The 26433-nt window shown below is 38.3% G+C and overlaps 1 pseudogene; it reads right to left on the bottom strand.

Moving 5' to 3' along the window:
• Positions 1-8623: 8623 nt before the first annotated feature.
• Positions 8624-26433, bottom strand: part of LOC107532374 (sodium/potassium-transporting ATPase subunit beta-3 pseudogene) — a 37977-nt pseudogene continuing 20167 nt past the window's right edge.

Raw genomic sequence — 26433 nt, 5'->3', positions numbered from 1 at the left:
CAGCCTTTAAATAATATTATCCTACTTCACAGGTAAGAACTTATAACAGTATACTTACAAATACTCCCTGTGATCTTTTATATTATTATTAAAAATGTTTATTATAATCTCTATGAAACCACTAAAGAAAATTAAACAAAAAGTTATAGTAATGAACTAATAGTAGAGATAAAATGAAAACTTAAAAATTCCTCAATTATTCTGACATAACAAGAAAGGAGGGGGAAAAAGGAAAAAAGAAGCAGGTAGTCATGTAGAAAACAAATAGGAAGTTAGTAAATTTAAATCTAAACATACTGATAATTAGATTAATTATAAATGTTCTTAACATCTCAATTAAAGGGGATGGAGTCAGAGATTTTCATATTTCATTAAAAACAGAGAACCAAGTACATGCCATCTACAAGAACCAAACTTTAAATATAAAGATAGACTTAGATTAAATGTATAAGGGTGAAAAAATATATATCATGCAAACACTAGTCAAGAGAAAACTGGAGTGGCTATAGCAATATCAACCAAAGCAGATACCAGAATGAGAATTATTACTTGGAATAAATAGAAAAAATTTATAATGCAAAATGGGTCTATTCATGAAAAGGGTGTAATGATCCTCATGTGTAGGTGCCTAAGAATACAAGGCTAAAACTGACAGAACTCAAAGGAAAAATAGACAAATCCATAATTATAGGTATAGACTTGAACCCTCCCCTTTCAGTGAATGACAGGACAAGTAAACAGAGAATCAGTAAGAATATAGGAGATCTAAACAACACTACTTATCAACATGACATAATCAACATTTATAAAACAAATATACCCTCATAAAGCAAATATACATTCCAAACAGATAAAAAGATCACCAAGATATACCAGCTAACACAAATCTTTGTACATTTAAAAGGATAGCAATTATTAAAATATGTTCTGGAAGTACAAAGAAATTAAACTAGAAATCATTAACAAAAATATACATGGAAAATTCTAAAAAATTTGAAAATTTTAGTGTTCTAATTTTCCGGTATTTGGGCTAGGGGAGTGAACCATTTAAGCTGGCTACTGTGGGTTTTTGGGGTTTTTTTTGACATGTCCCGTCATTCATTAGGCACCTCCTTACTTGATGGCACTAAAACATGTTCTAGGATCATCCTGTAGTTTCTCTGCTCCAGTTCTAGAGCAAGGCATTTCTCCACCAAGCACTTTGTTCCATGTATTCAAGAATGGAACTTAAAAACCAAAATATGGGAAGTTATTTTTATTTTTTAACATAATATCCATAAACTAGTAAATGACATGAAAACAAATTGATATTAAGGTGTTAACGTATATTGTACCTGGAACATCATAAGTCCAAATAACTATTTAAAAAGTAGATTTAATAGGTTCCCTGAATTTGATAATTTTATCCCCAAATTCACTTTTTCTACTCTCACCAGATCATCTTGCAACTGTTGACAGGATAATTTTAATTCTCCAGAACTTCACTAGATCTGCCACTGAACTCTTCAAATATACTATCCTACTATCTTCTGTTTATAGCTAAAGCTCTAGACCTGACATTAAGGCCTAAGGCTCTAGCTCATGTATAAGCATCCATGCATCTATTTCATCTATTAATCATGTTCCATGAGAATTTTCCAATAACCAAAGATGGGTTTCTCTGTCTCTCTTTCTTAAACTAAAATGACTGATGCATTTTCAAACACATAGGATGCTGATTTATCTGTATTGGTCCATCTCTCACACCCATTTCCTATCAGAAGCATACTAGTAGGCCTGCACTACTTTCGTAGATAGAACTTACACAGATTGACTACTTATCATTTGCAAGGAAGTACATATTATACTTAGTACCAGTTTGTCATCTTTTAGGGTGAGGAGGTGGAAATCCATTACTTGAAAATGATGAAAGGATACATCTTATCACATAGACTGTTTCAATGTCTATGAAATACTGTATTAAGCATAACAAAGATATGATCTTACATTACTTAATTCATCTCACGTAAGAATCTGAAAAGACATGTTCGCACCAATTTTACAAACAAAGCCACTGTAAAAAATGACATGAATTGCCCAACATATTATTAACAAGTGGTGGATCCAGTTCTCACTACCTAGATTATCTAGCTTCAGCTCTTGTATATCTTGTCCCAAAGCAGGCCACTTCGCAAATGTTTCCAACAAGAAGGTATTAAAAAGTACAATAACAAAAACAAAACCATTAACGTCCATTAAATGAGGTGTGGAAGAAGGGGTGAATGATGCTATGCTTCAGAACCTGCCTACTCACACCTATTTAAGAAGGCACAGAGATCCTTATATCTAACGAGTACATCTAAGCTCATTTGCTGCATCTTACATTAGAGCTGAAGCAGCAAATGGGCTTCACGTAGAAATTCATATGCTTAAGTTCAGCCTGGACACATCTAAGGGCACTTTTGAGATAACCCATGGGAATAAGCTTTGCAGCTCAAACCTCACCTCCTATACAAAGCCTTTTCTAAACTCCCTAGACTGGCCTATATGCCCTTTCTCTGGGCTCCATCATAGTCTCTCTCTTTTATCTTTATACTTATACCAATAGTGTTGCACTGTATTTATTTTTGTTTTTATCTTTGTTTGTGTCTCTATGAATAAAGTATGAGCTACTTCCATACAGTGGGACTACTTATTTTTTCATGGTGCTGAACATATAGAAGGCACATGGTAAGTATTTGTTGAATTAATGTGATACGAAAAGCTACATATGTATATATTACTGTACTTCATCTGCTTAGTGTGGGGGGGGAAGCTATGGCTTTAATGCCTGTTATGATTTAGCTAGTACATCGATTTCTAAACATAACTGTTTCCAAAATACCAGGTTTGTTTTAAAAAGAATTTTCAATTTCGCCTTTGTATGAAAGAATGAGCCTATTAACTATGTGAAAATATTATGAAATGATATGTGTTACTAGATAAAATATTAAATTAGATTGTTATTGGAGTAATCCGTGTTGGGCTGAAGAATGCCTGTATTTCTAAAAGAATCCTTGAGTATTTCAAAAATTTGCCTTGATTATAGTAAAGGCCAAAGGAAGTGACTAAGAGAAGCAAAATGGTGTAGTGCAAGCTTTCCCATCATTTTAAAGCAAAAAAACCCTTTTAATGGGACACTGCATGGAGGCCAAATACTGAAAGTATATTCAGAGTTTCATTCTGTCCAGCCTGAAGTGGAAGTGGGGAGAGCTTCATCAGGTGGACCCCCTCCCACCGCCTTAACACACACTCACTCTCCTGAAGCTGGAGGAAACTGCAGGGCCCGGCAGGGAGAGACTGAAAACACTACAGGACATCAGGGGACCTGGCTAAATAACAGCCTCTTCGCCAGGACATTCATGATCGTGATTTTTAAAAAATTCTCCAGGTGATTCCAACATTCTAGGCTTGGGAATCACTAGACTATGAACTGTCACGGTCTCTTTGAAATTTATGACTTTATTATTTCCCCCAAAATTTGTCTTTCTTTTTCTTCCTCATTAGCTTATTTTTTACTCTTCTCCCCACTTTACTTGCTCTCTCTTTTCTTCCCTTTCTTTTTATCTTCCTTTTCCTTTCTCAACAATTCAGTCCAAAAACCATTTGGTGGGGCCAACAGTAGGTGTCAGTGGTGGGATGGAGGCCACTGTGGCACAGAGTGGGGAGTCAGGGGGGTAAGGAGGGCACCTTTATAGGAGGGTGTTACAGTAATCATATCAGAACCCCAGTAGGGGGGAGGTGGCCCCACAGGGTGCTGGGGCGAGAGCAAGGTGAAGAGGGCACCCACATGCTGGCAGCTGAAATCAACAGTTCTCAGACCAAAGCTGGGAGCCCTGGTCTCCCTGCCCACCCCTCCCTGCCAGTAGGTTGCCTGGGGCCCATCCCTGTACAATACAGCCCAGGGCTATGTGGTCTGAGTGGAGTGCGGAGGGAAGCGGAGTGAGGAGTGTCAGCACAGGGAGAGGAAGTAGCTCAGGGGAGGGTGTCCGAGCTCACGGTAGGGGAGGAGGGCATCTGCCAGAGGGCAGCGTGGGCAATCGTAATGGAGCGTTTCATTCCTAGGGCCCGGGAAAAATGAATACATTAAGGGTAATGTGAGCCAGGCTGCTTTCAGAAAAGGAAGCTGCAGTATGGCAAGAGAAAAACTAGAGTGAACCTGCGGTGCTGGGTTGAATTGGAGGTATCAGCGTGAACTTGTAATATCCAATGTAGAGGCAGATATAGAGATAAGTATAGATGTAACTGTGAGTATGCATGGCTGTGTGTATATCTGTATCTTTATATCTATATCAATCTGTCTATTCTCTAGCTCTGCCCATTAAGAGGACCCACAGGCAGCAATGACTCAATAGAAGCGAGCACACCTAGCGCCCTGACCTTGATTTGTAAAAACCATTCTCCATTAAAAAGTACAAGGACTTCATGAAGAAAATGCCAGTTCCAGGTTTGGGGAAGGGAACGTACAAAATGAGTCTGGAATATCCTGTTCTGCTAGAAAGAAAGAAATACCCAAGGAATGATGGCATTCCTTGGCCTCTGTCAAAAGGATACAGAGGGTAGCTAAAATGAGCTCTCATTGACCAAATTTGGAACGGCATGAACAACAGAATAAAAAATGATAGAAATGGATGGAAACCTATTGAATTAAATAGGACTCTAAGAATCTATATATACATACAAACAGGCATGCATGCATAAACAAAATTTCATGAGGCATATTAAGATATATACAAAGTGTCTCCCCCATTAAATATTTACTAATTACAAAGGGGAAAAAAGTGTAACTTTATGGTAGAAAAGCCTGGCAAAAACCATCCTAATCAAGCAATTAAAGAACATATCACCAGTAATAGGACAAATCGAAATTATGTGCCACTTGATAGGAGGCACTAAGTATCACTGCTGTAATATTCCTGCAATAAACAAATTACTTGAATCTAATTATGAGGAAATGTCAAATGAACCCAAGCTGACGGAAGTGCTACAGAATGATAGGCCTGCAATTGTCAAAATTATCAAGCTCCTTAAAGTCACGGAAAAACTGGGAAGATTGAAGACGACTAACACAAAAACTGCATTGAAAACATAATTCTGAGCTGGATCATTTTGATAGTAAAGACAGTATTGGTACAATGTATAAAATTTTAATGGGATATGATGATTCTTTGATGATAACTTTTCAATATTTAATATTCTGATTATAATGGTTTTGTTATGATTATATTGAAGAATGTCCTTGTTTGTAGGAAATACACACAAAAGTATTCAGAGGTATTAGAGAATCATGTTGAACACTTACTTTCAAAAGGTCAGGGCAAAAATTATTCCTACTGTGCTTATAAAACTTGTAAATTTGAGATCATTTCAAAGTAAAAACACACAATTAAAAATGCATGTATTTCTAGACTTTTAAGTTCCTTGAAATGACAAAAAATGCTTTATTTTCTTTTAATCTCCTCTGATCATTTAGTATAGCTTTAAGAAGTACTTTTTTAAAAGGTGGTTATCAAACAAATCTAGAGAAATGTATAGGAATCAATGATAAAGTGACTGCTATTAGCACTTCAGAGAACTCCATGAGTTGTTGGGAAATCCTAAAACAAAGAACTAAATTAAACACAGCCTCTCATTTGATTATTTCAATTATTTAAGATTTTACTGCACATAAATAGTTCAAAGAGTAGCTTTAATGTTATAGATTTTAGATTAGAAATAAAAATTTAAAACACAATTTGCATTCTGGGAATGTAATATATAGTATGGTGATTAAAGTTAACAATAAATACTGTATCATATACTTGAAAGTGGCTAAAATAACAGGTCTTAAAAGTTTTCATCACAAGAAAAGAAATTCAAACTATGAGATGATGGATGTTAACTAAATTTATTGTGGTAATCATTTCACAATATATTCATATCTCAAATCATCATGCTGTACACCTAAAATCAATACAATGTTACATGTCAATTATATCTCAATAAAACTGGAAGGGGGGCAATCTGCAGATATTTTCGGCAGGGGTGATTATATTCCTTTCCCAACATCCATTCTCACTTTCTTCCTTGGTAACAGAACTCTGCTTTTTGCGCTGGGCACACAGCCACCTAGAATGAAAGACTGCATTTCCCATCCTCCTTTACAGTAAGGGGTAATTATCCAACTTGCGGCAATGAGCTATTAGTGGCCATTGTCCAGATCTTCAAGAAAGGCTGTTAAAGGGAAGCTGACTCAACTAAATGGATCATAAAGTAATTTTGAGAATAGGAATTATGTGATGAGATGCCTGTTAGGGAGAAAGTTAAGAGCTGGGTCTTTGGTGCCCTCTTAGAGCTGCTGTACCAACTCGAAACTATCTGGTACTTAAGTTTTTTACACGAGAGTATAAATTTCTATCTTACTTAGGTTTTAGAATTTTTCAGCTATAAGCATCTGAATATAATCCTAAGAAATACTCCATGTTAACAGAATTTCTCAAAACTGATCCAAACATCTGTCAAACATGTTAAAAGCGTAGTTCAAATGCCAACTCTAATGGTTACTAGTTCCATAGCCTTGAGAAGTTTATTTAATGTCTTTGAGCCTGAGATTCCTCACTTGTAAAATGGGAATAATAATGATATCTACCTCAGAGTGGTTTAGTGAGAATTAAATTCGATTAATAGTTGCTAAGCTCTTGTCAGAGGGCCTGAAACATAAGGATGCAATAAATGCTAATGGATCATGACAACTTTCCTTCCCATGCACACTGTTTTCTTTCCCTGTTTTGTAAAATATGCCATTGCTAATGCTTTGCCAAGTTCTTCCCATGGATTTCACTTCTCCTAAAAATTTACTTTTTCAATCCTCACCTGAGGATATTTTTTCCATTGCTTTTCAGAGAGAGTGGAAAGGGGGGAGAGAGAGAGAGACAGAAACATTGATGTGAGAGAGACACATGGATTGGCTGCCTCCTGCTCAAGCACCCACCAGGGCTGGGGACTGAGCCTGCAATGCAGGCATGTGCCTTTGGCCGGAATTGAACCCAGGACCCTTCAGTCCGAGGGTTGATGCTCTAACCACTGAGTCAAACTGGCTAGGGCATCTTCTTAAAATTTTTCACTGTACTTAGATATTTCATGGCATAAACATTCTATCTAAAATCTGAATCATCAATGTACCTTCTTTTTATTTTTTTTATTTTTTATTGAATTTATAGGGGTGACACTGGTTAATAAAATTATGTAAGTTTCAGGTGTACAATTGTATAACACATCATCTGTATATTGTATTGTGTGTTCACCACCCCAAGTCAAGTCTCCATTTATCCCCCCTTTACCCTCTTCTACCTCCCCCACCCCCTTTCCATCTGGTAATCACCACAGTATACCTTGTTTTTAAACCATTTGTCTTGGGAAACAGGTGTTGTTGAGCTGGAGTCCATTAAATCAAGCAAGGTCAGAGCAGAGATGTACTTTGTATTCCTCACCCTTAGCCCAGTACTGGCAGGATGTACAATAAATGTTTAATTAATTTTAAAAAACATAAACACCTTGAACTATATATAGTCTGAGGCAGAGTTCTTTTAGAAATTTGTTCAAGAGGTTAGGCTAAGTTGTTTATGATTCTTTTAAATAAAATGGGATAAAAATTTCAGGATAAAGAAAAACAATTCAGAGAATTTTTCTTTTGTTAAAAACTAATTCAAGAAAATGCTTCCAGTGTTCAAAATGTCAGGTACATGGCTTCCTGTTCTCTGCTGAAGTAGGTTTATTTTGCATGCTTGAGCCACCCAGATATTTGAGCTGGCTATCTCAAAAGTCAAAGTCCATGGGCAAGCTGCAGGATGCTTCTAAGTGAAGTATTTAGATCTCTTTTAATTACCTCTTCTAAGGCAGAGATGTTGATGTTCAGTCCAAACTCACTTAGATCATTCAGGATGATAAACAGCACATCTCTCCGTATTCTCTAAAGGAGTCATTCAACAGAAACTTAAGACAATTTCTGAACAAGAATATTTGTCCTTAGAATTTGGGAGCATATCAAGATCATGCACATATATATTATAATTACACATATATAATTTTATGTGGGATATTGAGGATGGGGGTGACATTCAGGCCCCAAAATTGGAATATGACAGGTGTTCACTGTGTCCCTTACACCGTAGACCTCTACTGCTTCCTTTTGCTGTTAACTGAGAGAGACACAGTCTCTCAATTATTTTTTGGGTCAGGAAAATATGTAATTTCTTAAGTCTCCCTAAATTCCTGTATACAGGTGTTCAAACTCATAATTCTGGAGTAACAACTTTATAATAATCTTAAATGTCTCCACAAGACTACCAAATTTCCCATAAGACATGAGTTAATTTTTACAGTGGTAGGTACAATTTTTAAGGTTTCTCAGGAAAATCAATTACTTTATAACACTGGGAAGAGACCTCCAGAGAAACAGCAAGATATCCACATAAGCACAATATATAAAAATGGACTGAAATTCAAAACTTTCATGTACCACCCCACCTTTCTTTCAGATGGTGTCATAAGTCTAGAATGTCAGGTCCAGCTGACATACAGTGAAGACAGACAACACATTTACTCTGTGGAGATATTTTAACTCCTCCTACGCATGCATTATAATTTTAAATGCAACTCGTCCTTGGTCTTTCAGGTTGGGTGATCCAACAATCTTGCATGTGACTGTTACTTCTTTGGGGGTACTGCTAGCATCAAAACTGAGCTGGATAGCAACTAATGGCTATAGATACCTCACTTGTAGTTTTCCCCCATACTATGGAAAATATTTTAAGTCTGTATTTCCCTTGGGAGGATAAGCTGATAGAGTTGCTGAGTTCTAACCCTTAGGAATACTAGAGCATTCTATCCTTGGTTCTTCTTGAGGCTTTAATCAAATTACTCTGTTCATTTTCACAAGAATGTAAGGGTGTCCACTGGAGCAGCCGAGGCCAGGATCATCCACACCACTGCGTGCTTGAAGTAAGGCAACAGGAAACTGACATGTGACGGGCCCCTTCTGTTCAGAGTGCCCCATCAGGGTAGACTGTGCGGGTCTTCTGTCCTTCTAAAGCATATGGCTTTAGGAACTTCTTAAGGTCTTCTGTGTCCCCTTTATAAGACTCTGGCTCAGACATACTGAATGAATATTCCAGCACCAGCACTGGTTTTGTTAAACCGTAAGTCCTGGACTAGAAGTCTACAGAGAAGACTTTTTGAACCTCATCACTTAAGCGTCTGAAGTATAGCCCAGATTGTGAACGTGAGGAGTGCAGCCAGGAACCCACAAAAGATGGGGTAGAAGAGCAGGATGAAATCCCAGCTCTCGGAGGGGTGCCCCAGGAACTCTCCAGCGGTCAGGTTGTAGGTGAAGAGCTTTCACTGGGCTGGGCTCTGTCTGAAAGACTTCCTTCGTCACAGCAAGGGGAGCAGCGGCTGCAGGGGTGGGCGGGGCTCGGGCAGCAGGAGGTGGGTAGGCCGAGGACACCTCCTCACTGCTGTGCGCACCCATTTGTAGGTTTGATATTCTGGATATGATTCCTTTGAGATATATACACATAATATCTTGTTTCCAGCCATGGGTTGCTTTTACCTTTTCACTCTCTTAATGTTGTGTTTTGATAAAAAGTAGTTGTGAAGAAGAGAATTTCCAAGATATGTTACTCTGTACATTCAGTGTTTTTTGTGTTCTGTTTAAGAAGTGCCTACTAAAAGTTCATGTTGATATTTTCCTGTTTTCTTCTAAAGTTTTCTTCCTCAATAACTTTTGATGATTTCTGTATGAATCAAAGCTTGTTTACTCTGCTTCCAACTAATAATCCTGATATTTACAACCAATGGAAGTCCCAAAGGCATCCCAAATTAATAAAAAATAAAACAGAATTTGTTTTACCATCAAAACCTAGGTCACTCACAGCCTGTATTCTCTGTATAAGTTTGTCAAATCAGCTGTGCAAGCCAAAAATCTAGGAATTAGCTTTGATCTCTATTTCTCACTTAACCATAATCAATGTCACCATGTTAATTATGTATTGCTGTTAACAAGTTAGTGGTTTATAGCAACAATAACTATTTGTTATCTCTCAAAATTTCTGTGGTTCAAGAATTCAGATATGACTTGGCTAGGCAATTCTGGCTTTGGGTCTCTTAATGATGCAGTGAGATGTCAGTTAAGGCTACACAGGTAAGGCTTACTGGGGCAGAAAGATCTACTTTGAAGCTGGCTCATTCACATGGTTGGCAAGTTGGTCTTTATTGCTGGTGTGAAGCCCCAACTGTCCTTCACACGGACTTCTCCAAAAGGCTGCTTGAGTGTCCTCATGGCATGGCTGTACACTTTCCCCAGAATGAGCGACCTAAAAAGTTTGCAATGCCTTGTATGATCTCACCTCAGTAGTAATACAATGTCAATTCTGTAATCTTCTATTGGTCACACAGCTGAACCTGGTTCCATATGGAAGCTGCTTATATAAAAAAATGAATAATAGGAGGTAAAGATCATGGAAACCATCTTGGAGGCTGGTTACAAGAGTTATCAAGTCTTCTCTACAGAAGTATCTCTCAACTCTGCCACCACTGTGGTCCAAGGGAGCGTCATTTATCTCTTGCATAATATCCCATATCCTCTCTGAACCCCCTCATATATCTTTTCCTTATCAACAGCCAGAGTGATTTTTTCGAAAGATAAATCTGACCATGTTACTCCTCTGCTTCAAATCATCAGTATTGTAAATACTTAAAATTTATAAGTATTACAAATATTACCTAGTATAAAGATTACATAATATAAAATAATCAGTACTGTAAATATTTCCTAATAGTTTTAAGAAAAGATCTAAAACCCCCCTCCCCCTCCCTCTCTTCACTGTACTTACTGCCTCGCCCTCTTTTGGTTGTTCTAATGCTCAGATACTTACTCAGCTTTAGTGTTTCCTCTTCTAGCTCCCCCCATTTCTCATTTGACTAACTCCGCATCATTCTCAGATGCCCATTTAAACACTTTCTTAATTTTTTCTAAGCCCCCAGGCTAAATTAGACCTGACTGTTATTCTCTCTCATGTCATATGATTTCTATCTACCATAGCTCTTATTTTTGTATATAACTATTTAGGTATTTATGTGATTACTTGATTACTGTCTCTCTTACTAAAGTTCTGTGGTAATAGAAACCATATCTGTTTTGTATCCCATAGGAAGTACCTAACTCACAGTAAGTCAATGCACATGCTTAAATCGTTTTGAATAAATGGAGGAATGAATGGATGGATACATGGACGAATGGGAGTGATGGAGTACCTAAAAGGGCAGCTGAGTTGAGAGCCTTAAAGCATGGGACATGATAAAGAATAGCAGGGTGGTAGATTTATTGGGTCTTATCTTTCCCCAAGATAACTGGTTACAGAATTTCTTTTATGGATGTGTGTGTGTGGTGAATGGTGAAGGCGATGGGGGAGGGGAGGTAGCAATCTAGCCAATAGATGTAATCTGTAAAGCAACTCATACTGTGCCTCACGTACGGTAGAGCTTAATATATATCATGGTTGTTATTGAAGGAATGCAAGGTCATTCTTATTTTATCGGTCCTTTCACACATTACCATATTTTTCCATGTGTTATTGGTGTCTGTGCACTTGTCCTCTCATCAATGGATTTGGGATTATGAGCAGATGTTCTTTTTTAAGCAAGCACACATGTGCATGTGAGCATGTGTGTGTGTGTGTGTGTGTGTGAGAGAGAGAGAGAGGGAGAAAGGATGAATCCTTAACAGTACTGAGCACATTTTCTCATGGCACAGATCCAATAAATGTGTGCTGAAGTTCTCATCAAAAAAGTAGATGGTGAAAAGATTTGAGCTAATGTGGTAAGTTCAAGAAACACACACGAGTTAACAAGAATCCTGCATAAGCAAACACAAAATATATCTCAGTAAACATGAAAGCACTATGTGAACTGTAGTGAGTACTTTCAGACACATTTTGCCCTATATATCTTATTGCTTATTATCAGAATCTATTTTAATTTAGTTAAAACAACAGTTTGATTCTCTCACATTTTAACTACAGAGGTCCCATGAGTAGGCAGGTGAGCCCAGACTGAAAGGCTCTGTCTCTTTCAATCTTTATATAATCAGAAGCAACCCAGATTCCATGTCAGTTTAATGCTCTACAGAATAAAATGGCAATGATAGAAATATTTTCAAGTAAAGCCATGGCATGAATTCTTTTTAAAAAAAAATCACTTCAGGGCTTCAAAAAAAATGAGGGCATGAAATATTTTTAGTTGTCTTTATTTTTATTTTAGCCCCAGTTCTTTTTTTTTTATATAACAGTTTATTAAATGTATTGGGGTAACAATGGTTAATATGAACATATAGGTTTCAGGTGTGGGTTTCTATGTTACAAGATCTGTATTTGCTCTGTGTGCCCACCACTCAAAGTAGTATCTTCTCCTGTCACCATATACTAAGACCCTCTTCACTCCACATTCCTCCTACCCCCTTCCTTCTGGCAACCACCACACTTAGCCCCAGTTCTTAATTCCATGTACTAACTTGGTAACTTTTAGTTTCTTAGAAACACATAAGGAATAGCAACTTTAAAGTTATAAATCAACTTCCTGAATAGTGATTTTAGAAGCAAGATCTTAATACTAATACAAAGGTGAACATTACATATAATGAAAGAGTTTGGTATATTTATTCTGTCATTTGCATGTGATGGGGAAAAAAATCTGCTGTAGACCCTCCATTTCCGAATCTTTTGTTAAGTTTCTCTCCAGTTTATATACATACTGGTCACACACTGAAGCCTCTCTTTATTTGCTTAAATCAAATATCCATGAGTCTTTCCTTAAGTTTTTAGGAAAGAGGAGCAGTTACAGAATTGTGCTTGGCTCTATCAAGCAAATTGGTGGAAAATGGCAAACAAGTTTAATTTCTCTCAAAAGGGACTCATTCTGCCTCACTTCCTCGGGGGGAAGAAAAGCAGTGAAAGGAAGAGTTGCAAACTGGACTCTTAATGGTTAACTGGAGAACACAAAACATTTAACTTCAATGTTATTCTACTTTATACTCGTCCTTTCCATTTGTGCAACATACATACAGTGCCTTCGTGTTTACTGAGATATATTTGTGCTTGCCTATGCAGGATTCTTCCTTGTTAAAAGCCTATGTGTTGACCATGGTATTCATATGAAAGGTACTGGTAATGTACAGTTCTTGGCACAAATTATAACCTGTCTTCTCTCACTTAACAGAGTACACATTGCATGCAAGTGGGTCAGAATGACATCATTATTAGCAAACTTGGAATGACTTTAATTTATAAAAATATAAATAACTTTTTAAAAAAGTCTGTATGTTTCTTGTACTTACCACATTAGCTTATATCTTTTCACCATCTATTTTTTCGACAAGAACATTGGCACACATTTATTAGATCTGTGCCATGAGTAAATGTGCTCAGTACTATTAAGAATTTATTCACACATACACACATGCACGCACGCATGTGCATGCCTGCTTAAAAAAGAAAACTGCTCATAATCCCAAATCCACTGATGAGGAGAAGACAAGTGCACAGACACCAATAGCACATGGGACAATGTGGTAATGTTCGAAAGGACTGATAAATGCAAATACGATGAGTAGAATGGAAATTATCACTCGGATTTTTGAGAACCTATTATTCGCTAGATACTTCGTACTTTATATACTGGACTGAACACTTACCATTATTCTGTCAGATAACTATTACTTCCATATTGCAGATGAAAAAAAAATCCTCCAAGTTCTTAGAGTTCCCAAGGCAAGATCAAAGTAAGTAAATGGAAGACATAGAATCTAAAAGTATGTCAAGGGCCTACGTGTATTTCGTTATGGAAAAGCTCACAGGAAAGTGTCGTTTGAATTAAGTTGAGCTTTGAAGAATCAATGTGATTTTGAGTAGGCAAAGAGCAGGGGAAACCAAGTGCCTGAGCACAAGTGTAAAGCAGACCACAGGCAGCTGGAACAGACATCTGGAGAGGGAGTAAACCCAAGCACAGGGTGACTTCTCAGCACAGAGCTGAGGGCTGATGGAGGAACATAAACTCAAACATCCAACTGAGAATAATGCCAGGAATGAGGTAAAAAAGGGTACTGGGCAGTAAGTACTAAAGATATTAAGGAAGTAAGGGTATAAACTAGCTTTCAAGAGGGGAAATAAAAATGAGTGTGTATAATATATTATGTTATTATATAAACTAAACTTGAAAAATTCTCATGTTTTTGTTTTTGACCCTATTCTAAAAAATATTGTTATCTGCCTTCTGCCTTCTGTGTGGAGACTGGAAGTGGTCCCCAGTGTCTTCATTACCCTCACCTCCCAGGACAGGTGATTTATTTATCTTTTCCCCCAGCAATTAGATAAAACCAGTAACTAAATTCTGGCCAGTGAAGTGTGAGTCTAAGTGATGAGCAGCACTTCTGGGCTGGTCCACGAAAGCTTCCCATGTCTAATTCTAGCAATTCTCCTGCATCCACTGGGTGAATGGAGACAACTGAGAAAACCTGCAGGATTACAGAGAGACAAGATAAGATGACCCTGGATCCTGAGTGACTATGTGGACAATAGACCATTCACTGCCTACAGTTCCACGTCAAACCTTTCTTTGGCAGTAAGCCATTGGAATTTTGGGATCATTTCTTTCAGTAGTTATCCCACCCTGATACGCCTTACTGATGATTATCTCTAACTTGGACTTTGACTCTCTTTTACTGTTTCCAAGAGACTGAACAATGCTGGAGAAATCGTGCAACCCTATTGGATAATGTCTCAACTGGGCTCCCAGTGTTGCTCTGAAATCCTTCTGTGTGCTTTTGGTCACAAACTGTTCTCATTCCTTTCATGGCCCCTTTTAAAGATTCACCTTTCTCCTTAAGATCATCCTGCTCCTACTGTCAGCAGATAAATTAGCCTTCTCCTTTAGGTCAGTGCTTATTCAAGAATTGTGTTCATTTTTTCTCTTTTTCTTATTTAAAAAAATTTTTTTTCTACTTTAATTTTTTCAACTATAGTTGACATTTTTATTAATGTAAGTAGTTCTTTATGTACTATTAATATAAGACCATTATGAATGTAAGATATAAAATGGCTAAAATTAAACAGACTAATGACACCAAAAGTTGGCAACAATGTAGAGGAACTAGAATTCTCATACAAGCTTGATGGGCTAGAGGACTGCCTCACACTAACAAAACTTACAACCAAACTGGCAAATGAAATGACCATTTGTTCACTTATAACACAGAAATGTCTCTCAGTTGGCAGAAATACCAGATCTGGATATTCTGGGTCAAGGGAATATCATTTAGTAAGGAACTACACTGTAGGGCACTCATATTATTTCCACTAGTTGCCATCACAGCTCTGTGATGTAGTTCTTACTTTATCCCAACTTTACAGATGAGGAATTCAAATGAGAAACATTAAATAATCTTCCCTGAACTTATAGCTACTAAGTTTTGGGGCTAAGATACAAATATAAGATGCAATGGGGAGAGTATATCCACACTGGCTGGAAAAAATGATGATGGTAATATAATTATAATTTTATTGGATGCTTTACCTTGTGCCAGGTGGTTTTACATACATTATCTTATACAACCTTCACAAAAACTCTGTAAAGGTGGGAAACCACTTCCATTTTAGAAATGAGGAAACTGATGCTCAGAAAGTTTAAGTAACCTTTCTAACCTTTAACCTGATTAAATGGTGGGACTAGAGCTGTTCAAGCCAGATCTTTCTGCTCCAAGAACTTTTCACTGCTAGTCAGTTAATGATAAGAGTGCTTTGCTAAATGAGAGTCAGAGTGAAGACACTTTGTTAGTTGACAGAATATTCCATATAGGATATGGTAGAGAACAAAAAAACACTGAAATTCCTGTAGTAAGATGTGATCACGTGCCTTCCTAATTCAATGTAGCAGAGACATTGAACATTTTATACTATCATTTTTGCTTTTATTAATAACTCTTATTCATCACAAAAAGCTCTGTCACTATCTTTACTCATGACAGGCAACATATATATTATAATTTATGTCTCCCCTTTTTCTTAGGAGAAATTTTAGGGACTGAAATAGAAACAAATTTTGTCAAACTTGGACACAAACATAATTACTTTTCGACAACATTTAGAGCACTTTTTCTTTACCAATTGGTAGTATATCTGATTACCACCCTGGGCAATGCAATTATACTTTAGCCTTCAAAATGGGTATACATACAATAGTTTTACAAACTTAAAACCTTTAAACAATCTTAGGACCAGATCAACAAACTTTAACATATATTTCTTCTAGTGCCCAAACTAACAATTTTATCAGACAATGTTTTCTTTTTCCCTATAAAGACTCTTTGCAGAAGCAAGATTTGAATTAGCTTTCTTTGAAGTTAGTACCCTTATGGCAAGTTTGCTCAGAATCAATACATCTAAGAAGTTTTCTTTTTTTTTTAATATCTCTTTATTGATTTCAGAGAGAGGAAAGGAGAGGGAGAGAGAGAGACAGAAACATCAATGATGAGAGAGTCACTGATCGAGCACGCAACCAGGTATGTGCCCTGATGGGGGAATCGAACCTCGATCACCTGGATCCTAGGCCAATGCTCAACCGCTGAGCCACGCCCAGCCGGGCTAAGGAGTTTTCTTTAACATTCCTTTGTCTCTTCAATCAGAACTGCTTGAGGAAAGGTTTCTTTCCACTACAGCCCAGTTCTCTGGTATGAGGGCAGGTAGCAATGAACGTGCTTTCTAAATGCTAGTTGAATAAATGAGTATTAGAACAGATTTATCAACAGTGGACTTCGGTTCATTTTTACATTGCTTGTATTTTGGAAAGATATCCCTGAGATGGGAAATTCATATATCAGAACCCACAAAATGGAGGCTACCCCAGTGACTCAGCCCATGGCACAAATCCAGACCTAACTCAGTCCCCACTTGCAGAAAATGCTTCACTGTCTAGGAAACCTAAACCTGGCTCACCTTGCCCTAAAAACCAGAATCTGCTAGCCTTTCCAGGAAATTCCCGATCTTCACGTCAATCATGCCCCGTTTCCTTATTGCATCTTCTAACGTTCTATAAAACTTGCTCTTGCTTGCCCCAAATCCCTCAGGGAGGATGCTCCACTGCTTGGGGGGCGCTGTAATCCCCCAATCCATGGACTGCTTTATCTTAAATAAAGGAAATCAAACTCATTTCTAAATTGTATTATTTGAAATCCCAAGTGAGCCCTGGCTGCTGTGGCTACGTGGTTAGCGTTGGCATGCCTTTCACCCAGTTATCGCTATTCCATTGCGAAAAACGTCAGTCTGGACCTCTTCTCCAGACTTCTCAGGTGTGTTCTATCCCACCTGCCTTGGAGTGTTTTTAGGCTTTGGCATTTCCTCACTTGTCTGGGACACTTACCTCCTTTCCCTCCCCCACTCCCCAATTAATTCAAGTCACATTTGAGAAAAAGGTTTCCATATGTCCTCTATCTGCTATGCACTTTTTCCCCCTTAAACTTGAAAAGGATGGTGGAAATTTAGGCAACTTAGAAAATATTTACAACAAAAGAGAAGTAGCTGGAGGTTTAGAAAGGGTCACTACAGTTAGTGAGAAGAGTATGACTCATGGAAAAAACTTACAAAAAACAAATCATGAGAACGTTTTGGCTGAGGCAATACCAACACTGCAAGTGATAAAAATGAGAAATTAGTCAGAAATGAGTACTCATGAGGTGGAGAAATTTGCATGGCTCCTGAAGACAAGTCTAAGTGTGACTCTGCCTTAGCTGGCTATGTGATTTTTTTGGGTATATGCACACTCACTTTCCTTTGTTAAATATGGAAAACCCCTCTGATCTGCAGTGTCTGATCTATCCTATTTCCTGTTTAAGTGTGGATCAGTTTCTGGGTTCTCTTTATGTTCCATGTGTTTTTTTTCACCCTTGTGTTAATGACACAGAATCCTAACTACTGAAGCTATACACTACTTCTTGACTCTGGTGGAACACATTTACCTGTACATTTTTCTGAGCTATTCTTGGCCCTGGGCTCTTCTTCATACTTTTTAGAATTAGACTGTAAAGTTCCACAAAATATCTTACTGAGATTTTTACTGAATCTATAGAACAGTTTGGAGAGAAATGAGTACCTTAAGAGATCCAATCTTCCTATCCATGGAAAAATTATGTTATTCTGTTTATTTAGGTCTTATTTAATATCTTTCACCAAAGTTTTATAACTTTCTCCAAAAAGGTCCTGCACATCTTTTGTTAGACTTATTCTTTGGTACCTTGTTTTACTGTTGCTATTGTAAATTGTATTTTTAAAGACTCCATTTTCTAATTTATTTTTGCTGATAGAAATGCAGTTGACTCATATATTGATTTTATGCCCAGAAAACTTACTAAACTCTTTTATTAATATTCTAATAACTTATAGATAATTGGAAATTTTCTATGAAGAACATAATATCTGCACACAATTACAATTTGGTTTTGCAGTTTTATAAAAATTCTTATCCCTTTCCTTTCTTGCCTTATGTACCCTCACTTTTTAAACAAGGATATTGAACTAAATAAAGTATAAGACAATCCTAACATTTTATAGAGAGCTAGAATTTTCTACAAGATTAAATGGATTATTATGTTTTAAGTTGCACATTTATACATGTATTTAGTCTGGTATAATTTGACTTGTCTCTGTATCTTCTCACTATTGAATCCACACTGAGGGTCTGCTGGCATTTGAACAGTGTTAGGCAGTGAGCATACAAAGTGAGTAAAATAATACCTCTGCCACCTCCTTCCTCTCAGGCCAGGTGGTCACAGCTTTACAAACAGCGACAGAGCAATTGGAGCGCAGGACATGGCTGAGGGAGGGAGAGATGGAGATGGAAAGAAAAGGAAAACAGCATGAGAAAACATTATAATTTCTCAAGATACAAGTAAGGCTAATGCTTTAAAAACACACAGTAAAATCTGGTTATGATTTTAATTTTCACTACAGTTTATGAGGGTAATTAGTGCACACTGCATGACTGTGGCTACTTAGGAGGTTAATGAGGGATTCACTGGACTTTCCATACTTCCTATAACAGAGGTTAGTTAATTCTTAGTTTTATTGATGTGCTTACTACCTAGCCTGGCCTATAAATTTGTGTTCACTGCTAGGAGATGCTTGGAAATCTAGGGGGTTGTTCAGTGATTCTACATATAGCTTGACGCTGACATGAAAATTTGAATTGCACATTCAAACTGAAGATTCATCCTGAGAAAAGAAGAGCCTAGAACTGGGTGGGAACTTGGCCTCCCTCTGGGCCCCTGCAGGTTGCATAAATCTGTGAAGTAGGCAGGTATAAGACAATAACAAATGGTGTGGTTAGCAATTAACCAGAGCATATTTCACCTATAAATCTTCAAATTCTTCTTTCTCTCCCCAGTTCAAATTCTATACCTGGAAATAGTATGGGTAGGTCTAAGTCTCATTTTGAGACCTCTGGTGGCCAAGAACTTTCTCCCCTACACTGTGCCTTTTGATCTCTGAGGCATGGTGCAGTGGCTGGCATGCTGTACTGCTTAACTAAGGAACTACTGTTGTTATTATTGTTGCTTATTTGTTTTTATCCCCCCTTGTTTGTAAAGGTATTTATGTTAGATATAACTAGGATGATTATTAAACACAATGTTGGATATTTAGAGCCACATATATGTAACCAATTGTGGGGGTTTTAAACATTTTAAAATTAAAGTAGTATATATAGAATACAGAAATACATAAAAAAATCATAAGGAAAAATTCACATAAATGTGCAAACTGAACATGCTCACATCATCAGCATCATAGAAGCCCCCGGCCACCTGCTCTTCTCTAAGGATGATTTTTTTTTTTAATATATCTTTATTGATTTCAGAAAGAGGAAAGGAGAGGGAGAGAGAGATAGAAACATCAATGATGAGAGAGGCATTGATCGAGCCCACAACCTGGGCATGTGCCCTGACCGGGAATCGAACCCTGATCGCCTGGATTCTAGGTCGACGCTCAACTGCTGAGCCACGCCCGGCTGGGCAGGATGATTTTTAATACCAGTTGGCAGTGTCTGTTTCCTAGGATCACCAGTAGAGTTAAGAATTATTTTACTTATATATTCCATCATATTGTGAAGAACATGAGTAAGAAAATGGCTTTTTTTTTTAGTGTTTTTGTTGTTTTATTATTATTATTTTAAAACATATCTTTATTGATTTCAGAGAGAGGAAGGGAGAGGGAGAAAGAGAGATAGAAACATCAGTGATGAGAGTTATTGATTGACTGCCTCCTGCATACCACCTACTGGGGACCAAGCCCCAAACCCACGCATGTGCCCTGACCTGGAATCAAACCGAGATCTCCTGGATTCCAGGTGATGCTCAACTGCTGAGCCATGCCTGGCCGGGTGAAACTGGTTCTTTTTCCACCTTTATATTCATGTTACTACTTCATTGGCTTATCATAGGTTTCTACAGGGGTTCGCTGAGCTGTGGGTCAACATAAAGTGCCCAGGTCCAGATATCTATTTAATAAAGAGCCACAGAAAAGTGCCATTTCCAGATCACAGCTTAGTTTCTGATTCCACGGGTCAGATTTAGCTTTTTAGATATACTTAGAGCTCCCAGAAAAGAGGTGTGCATTTTCTAAACACAGGCTCTCTAACTGAACATTAAAACACTGGAATGGAAGGGTGATGATAGAAAAAGGGGTTAAAAAGTGTTTTGTGGACATGAACATAGCTGCTTCCAATTCAATGACCAACGTCAGACATTCCCTAGAAATGTGTTCAATGGAAATTCCCATTTCTGCTTGCATAAGTGGGTTGATGAGGCTTAGGTAAGCAAGTTGCAACACTGGGGGAAAAAAGGAGACACAGACAAGCAAAGAAATTAAGCTCAAGTGCTTTCTGGTATGCCAAACAGCCATGGGAAAATCAGGGCAGGATCATAGTTTTCTGGCATGTAGCCACTCTACTCATTTTCCTCTTTCTTTAATTAGATTGTAGGGCAGATTTTAGTACATAGCTATTTTCTTAGCAGACCACTGCCTTTAGCTTAGATTTACCTCTAATCAGTTGAAAAGACAAAAGAATAGATGACTCACCTCTGCACAGATAAGAACATGAATGTTGTGGATTGTCTCTCTTTTTTTTTTTAATCCTCACCTGAGGATATTTTTCCCATTGATTTTTTTAGAGAGAGTGAAAGGGAGGTAGGGAGAGGGGAGAGAAAGAAAAAAACATCAGTGTGAGAGACACAAGGATTGGTTGCCTCCGCCCTGACTGGGGCCAGGGATCGAACCACCTCAACCCAGGTACGTGCCCTTGACCTGGAATCAAACCCTCGACCGTTCAGTTCACAGGCCAGTGCTCTAACTACTGAGCAAAACCAGCCAGGGCTCTTTTTAAAAATGTTTTTATTGATTTTTAGAGAGAAAAGAAGGGAGTGGGGGGGGGGGGGGAGAGAAACATCAGTGGGAGAGCAGAACACTGACTGGCTGCCTCCTGCACACTTGCCACTAAGGACTGAGCCTGCAGCTCAGGCATGTGCCCTGACTGGGAATCCAACTGCCAACCTTTTGGTGCATGGGAAAATGTCCAACCAACTGAGCCACACTGACCAGTACAGATTTTCTTTTTAAACACTGTAGTTAAGTGTCTGAAATCATCCCCCTCATCCCCTATCTTTTTTAAACCTGTTGTTTTAGATTAAATTTCTTGACTCATGGGACCTACTCAAGGATGGCCATATTTGCATAGCAGATTTCTTGTGCCTGGACTGGAAGAATCAGAGCAATGTCATTCCTAATGTAGGCTGATGCTAGGGCGGGGGCGGTGATTTCAAGGACAGCAGGAAAGCTTTCACTCACATTGCCCTCTCCCTGAAGTTCATAATCCCACCATAAAGGATTCTTTCTGTCATCAAAATGAGTCAATATCTCAAACTTGGTTTTAAAATGTAAAGCCTGATAAAAGGATTAACAAGTAAATGCCTAAATTTTCTAGGAAACAAATAAAGGCCTTTGAAAAAACTTGGACAGTGTGAGCTGTTGTTTCTTGAGACTGTAACCCCCTGGGGACTTCCTAGAGTCTGGATTTTGAAATTCTAGCAGTGAGCAGAAGAAGAAAGGCATTTGAGGTGGATAGAAGGAAGTAAAAAGAGGGGGAGGGGGGTTCAAAATGTGGAGGAAGTAAGTAGAAAAGACCAGATTTAAAAGCTTCCTAGGTTTCAAACTAATGATTTTACCCTTTTGAAACTCAGTTTCTTCATCTGGAAAATGGAATCAATAACATTTTTCCAGAGACCCTTGGTCATCAGAAAAGACTCTCTTTCCTTTGTCAGACAAGTTAATTATCTAATTAATTTGTCTTTTTTTTTTTTTTTTTTTTTTTTTACAAAACAAACACCATATATTTGGAATTTCAAAAGATTTATATATCAAAAGAGTCTTTCCTAATACCTCCTAGATTTGTTTTTTGGCTTTCCCCTGGTGAGAATTCTTTATTTTTTCCAAAGACTTATTGAAAGGCTATTCTTTCTATTTTAGGATTAGGGATTAGGGACTAAAGGCAGTCTGTCCAAATTCATAGTTTATGGGCATAATTTGATCAGTAATCAGAAAAGGCAAGATGATTTCACGCTTTTATGCTCTTTCCTTGTTATTTATCTAAGTAATATTTGGAAGGTTTTCTTGATACTGTACTTTAGATTACTGCCACTAATTTGAGCAGCGCTGACATGAACTGGAAATGAAAACAGAAATAAAGCAGCTGTTAAGCCATTGAGATTTAGAGGCTGGTTATTACTGCAGCATATTCTAGCCTATTATAATAAAATACAATCACATGATAGCTTCTTAGTTTCTTCTTCTTAGATTAAAAAAGTTAGTTTCTAATGGAAGTCTTCAAGTAATGCAAATGTGTGCCATGTGTCGATTATAAGATCTTCTTACCCTCATGGCTGGTGAAATTCTGGCCTGAATCCTTCACTTTTCATCATCATCATCATCTTAACTAGCATTACCAATCATGTACTTAACAGTAAATGACAGACTCTTAAAGTTAAGGGACAAAATCGCTTTCCAACAGTCTTATTTCAGAAATGAGATAACTCAGATATTCATAAGGGATTTATCTGAGAGTGCACAAGTAGGTTTCTTTTAAATTTTAACTGATAACATTTTTCAAGATCTTTGCACTCTGTAACTCACTACATTTACTTATTCATTCAATTCTTACAATTAAAATTTTAAAAGTATTTGTTGGTATGTGGAAGAACCAAGATTAGTCTTACTGATATTTAGTAGGTATCAGTGGTCTTTTTAAGTGTATTAGTTTGCTAGGACTGTCATAATAAAATACAGCAGTATCTTGGTTTTCGAATGTGATCCGTTCCAGAAGACCGTTCAAGTTCTGAAACGTTCGAAAACCGAGGGATCAACAGCCCACAGGTAGGCCTCAGGATCTCGCACTCAGCAGAAACCATGTGGCATGTTCGACTTCCGAGGCATGTTCAAAAACTGAAGCATTTCCTTCTGGGTTTATGGCATTCATAAACCGAAATGTTCATCAATGGAGACGTTTGAAAACTGAGGTACCACTGTACCACAGACCAGATGGCTTAAACAACAGAAATTTCTTCTCTCATAGTTTTGGAGGCTGAAAGTCCACAGGTGTCAGCTGGTCTGGTTTCTTCCTAGGTCTCTCTCCTTGGTGTGCAGATAATCTTTCTGTGTCCTCACATGTATTTCTTCTGTGCATGCAAACCCCTGGTGTCTCTGTGTGTCCACATTTTCTTTTCTTTTAAGGACACTAGTCAGATTGGATTAGGATCCACCCTCATAGCCTCATTTTATTTTAATCAGCTCTTTAAAGGTCCTATCTCCAAAAAGTCACATTTTGAGGTACTGGGAGTAAGGACTTCAACATATCAATTGTGGGGTGGGGAGGAGACACAATTAAGTCAATAACACTAAGATAGGACAAATTGATAGCATTTTACTTTAAAAACAAAATTAAACAAAACCTACGGTTAGAATCCCATTGTCGTTTTAGGCAGCAAAATGGAGTAGAACGTAGTAGTGTTTGGCATAAAATATCTGTAAGAATTTACTGCCTGCCCATCTTACAAGAAGGCATTTAATCCCAGCGCTTAGACCATACTCAGTTTGGTGCAGCTGACAGGCGAGATTTCTTGCACTGAGCCACACACAAACTCTGTAAGACTGACTACATCTCCGAAGGGGGATTCTTCCAGATGCCAGTCAAAGCAATTGTGTAGAATAATTTCACTCCCACTAGCTATAGTCATAATACCTTCTCCTTTGTCTCTCTTCTTCCCTCCCTTCCCTTTCCTTTTCTTCCATAAGGCTCCTGTGAATACACTGCCAGTTTCAGGTACCATGCTAAGAACTGTTTGGGTAAACCATACTCTGCCCTCTAGGGGCTCACATTTAGGAGAGGAGGCAGACACATTATCACACAGTTATAATACAATATAATATGTATAATGCTCCAGGCTCTATGAAAGCATGGAGGAGAACTCTCTAAGTCACAATTGGTGGCAGGGGAACAGTCTTATCCCTTACAGTTCTACAACTGTGTTTTTTTCTTTTAAAGGGCATTCCTGTACTATCACCACTATATCACAGGAAATAGAGCATGTAGTATGAGGCACAACTGCAAAGCATGGGGCTAATGTTCTAACCAAGGAACCAGAAAATATGCTAGGAAAGAAGATTGCCCCTTTAAAATCACCCCCATTTTTAGAGGTTACTCACTAACTCCTAAGATGCTGCCTTTCCTTAAAGCATCGCAGAAATTATATTTGGTTAGGATGTGAACTCTTACAGAGCAGAACAAAGACTAAGTTAATATATGCTGCATGATTAAGGTTTATAGAACAATTAGATGAATCCAGAGACAGTGGCACCTTTTTAATATCACCTTTTTAATATCATAACACTTGTTCCTGGATGTTTGGATTTCTAGAGAGTTAAGATATCCAGAGTCAACAAAGCTTGATCTGACTGGAGTTCCCAGTGAGGCATGGCTGTACAGCAATGGAACTGGATTTCTTGCAAACAAGCTCCAAAGAAAAGCAGAACAAAAGTAGGAAAAAAGCAGTTTGCTCAGTAGTAATGCCATCCTCAGATGTGAAGGGTTCTGGGTGTCACGTAGGAGGAGAGCGCTATATAATACCATAACTACTTTTTAAAAAATATATCTTTATTGATTTCAGAGAGGAAGGGAGAGGGAGAGAGAGAGTTGAAACATCAAGGATGAGAGAGTAGTCACTGATCAGCTGCCTCCTGCATGCCCCAGACTTGGGATCGAGCCTGCAACCTGGGTACGTGCCCTGACTAGGAATGGAACCGCAATCTCCTGGATCCTAGGTCGATGGTCAACCACTGAGCCACGCCCGGCCAGGCAAAACCATAACTACTTTTTAAGAAAAGCAGATCGTATTAGAGGTATAATTTCTCCTGAGATCCAAGGCACCATCCCAAGATTACTCAGAGCATGGAGGAGGATTTTTAATAAACAAAAAGTGTCCCAGGATTTCCAATCAAGATGGTGGAGTAGGTAAACTCTGTGCTCCCATCCTCCCATGATACATCAAAATTAGCGCTAAATTATAGCAACAATCATCACTGACAGCCACCTGAAGACTAACTGAACATAATTCCTATAACTGAGGGTATAAAGAATAAGCGATGACAGAAAGGTAGGAGGGGCAGAGATGCAGAACAGGCAGGTCCCACACCCACAGTGTGGTGATTAAGAAACTGGAGGGATATCTTGGCTGGGGAAATCTCCCCTCAGGAGCGAAGGGTCCCATCCCGACACTGGGATCCCCAACGCAGGGCATTAGTGATGGGAAGAGGAATCCCTATAACATCTGGCTGCAAAAACCAGTTGGGGACTGTGTCCTAGAGAGACAAAGGGCTGTGGGAAACCAAGGCATTGCAGGTCTTAAAGGGACTACACACAGACAAAATTCACTTGCTGTAAGCCCCAGCACAGGGGAAGAAGCCTGAAAAGCACCAGGGACATATGGGGAGGAACTAAGTTTACTAACTTCAGGGCAAGGGCTGGAGGGGCAGGGGTCAGAGCAATTCTCTCCAGGGACATAAGCACTGGCAGGTGCCAGCTGGCCTGGCACAGGCAAACACCAAATCTGAGCTTTCCATTAAGCTGGCTAACACAGTTCACCCTGCCCTGGTGACTCCCTAAAGCCCCTAACTCCTGCTTGGCCTAGGCCTCTTTTAGCCACTTCTCCAGCCAAGCAGCCTACCTTAGCTCATGTTGTAAACTTTCCCAAAATCTCTGAAGGATCCACAAACCCCAAACAAGCAGTGGCTG

This window comes from Miniopterus natalensis, chromosome 11 (genome assembly GCF_054644295.1).
Source record: "Miniopterus natalensis isolate mMinNat1 chromosome 11, mMinNat1.hap1, whole genome shotgun sequence".
NCBI classification, from domain to species: domain Eukaryota; kingdom Metazoa; phylum Chordata; class Mammalia; order Chiroptera; family Miniopteridae; genus Miniopterus; species Miniopterus natalensis.
Note: the sequence above shows the minus strand (reverse complement) of the source record. Positions and strands in the feature narration are given on the sequence as shown.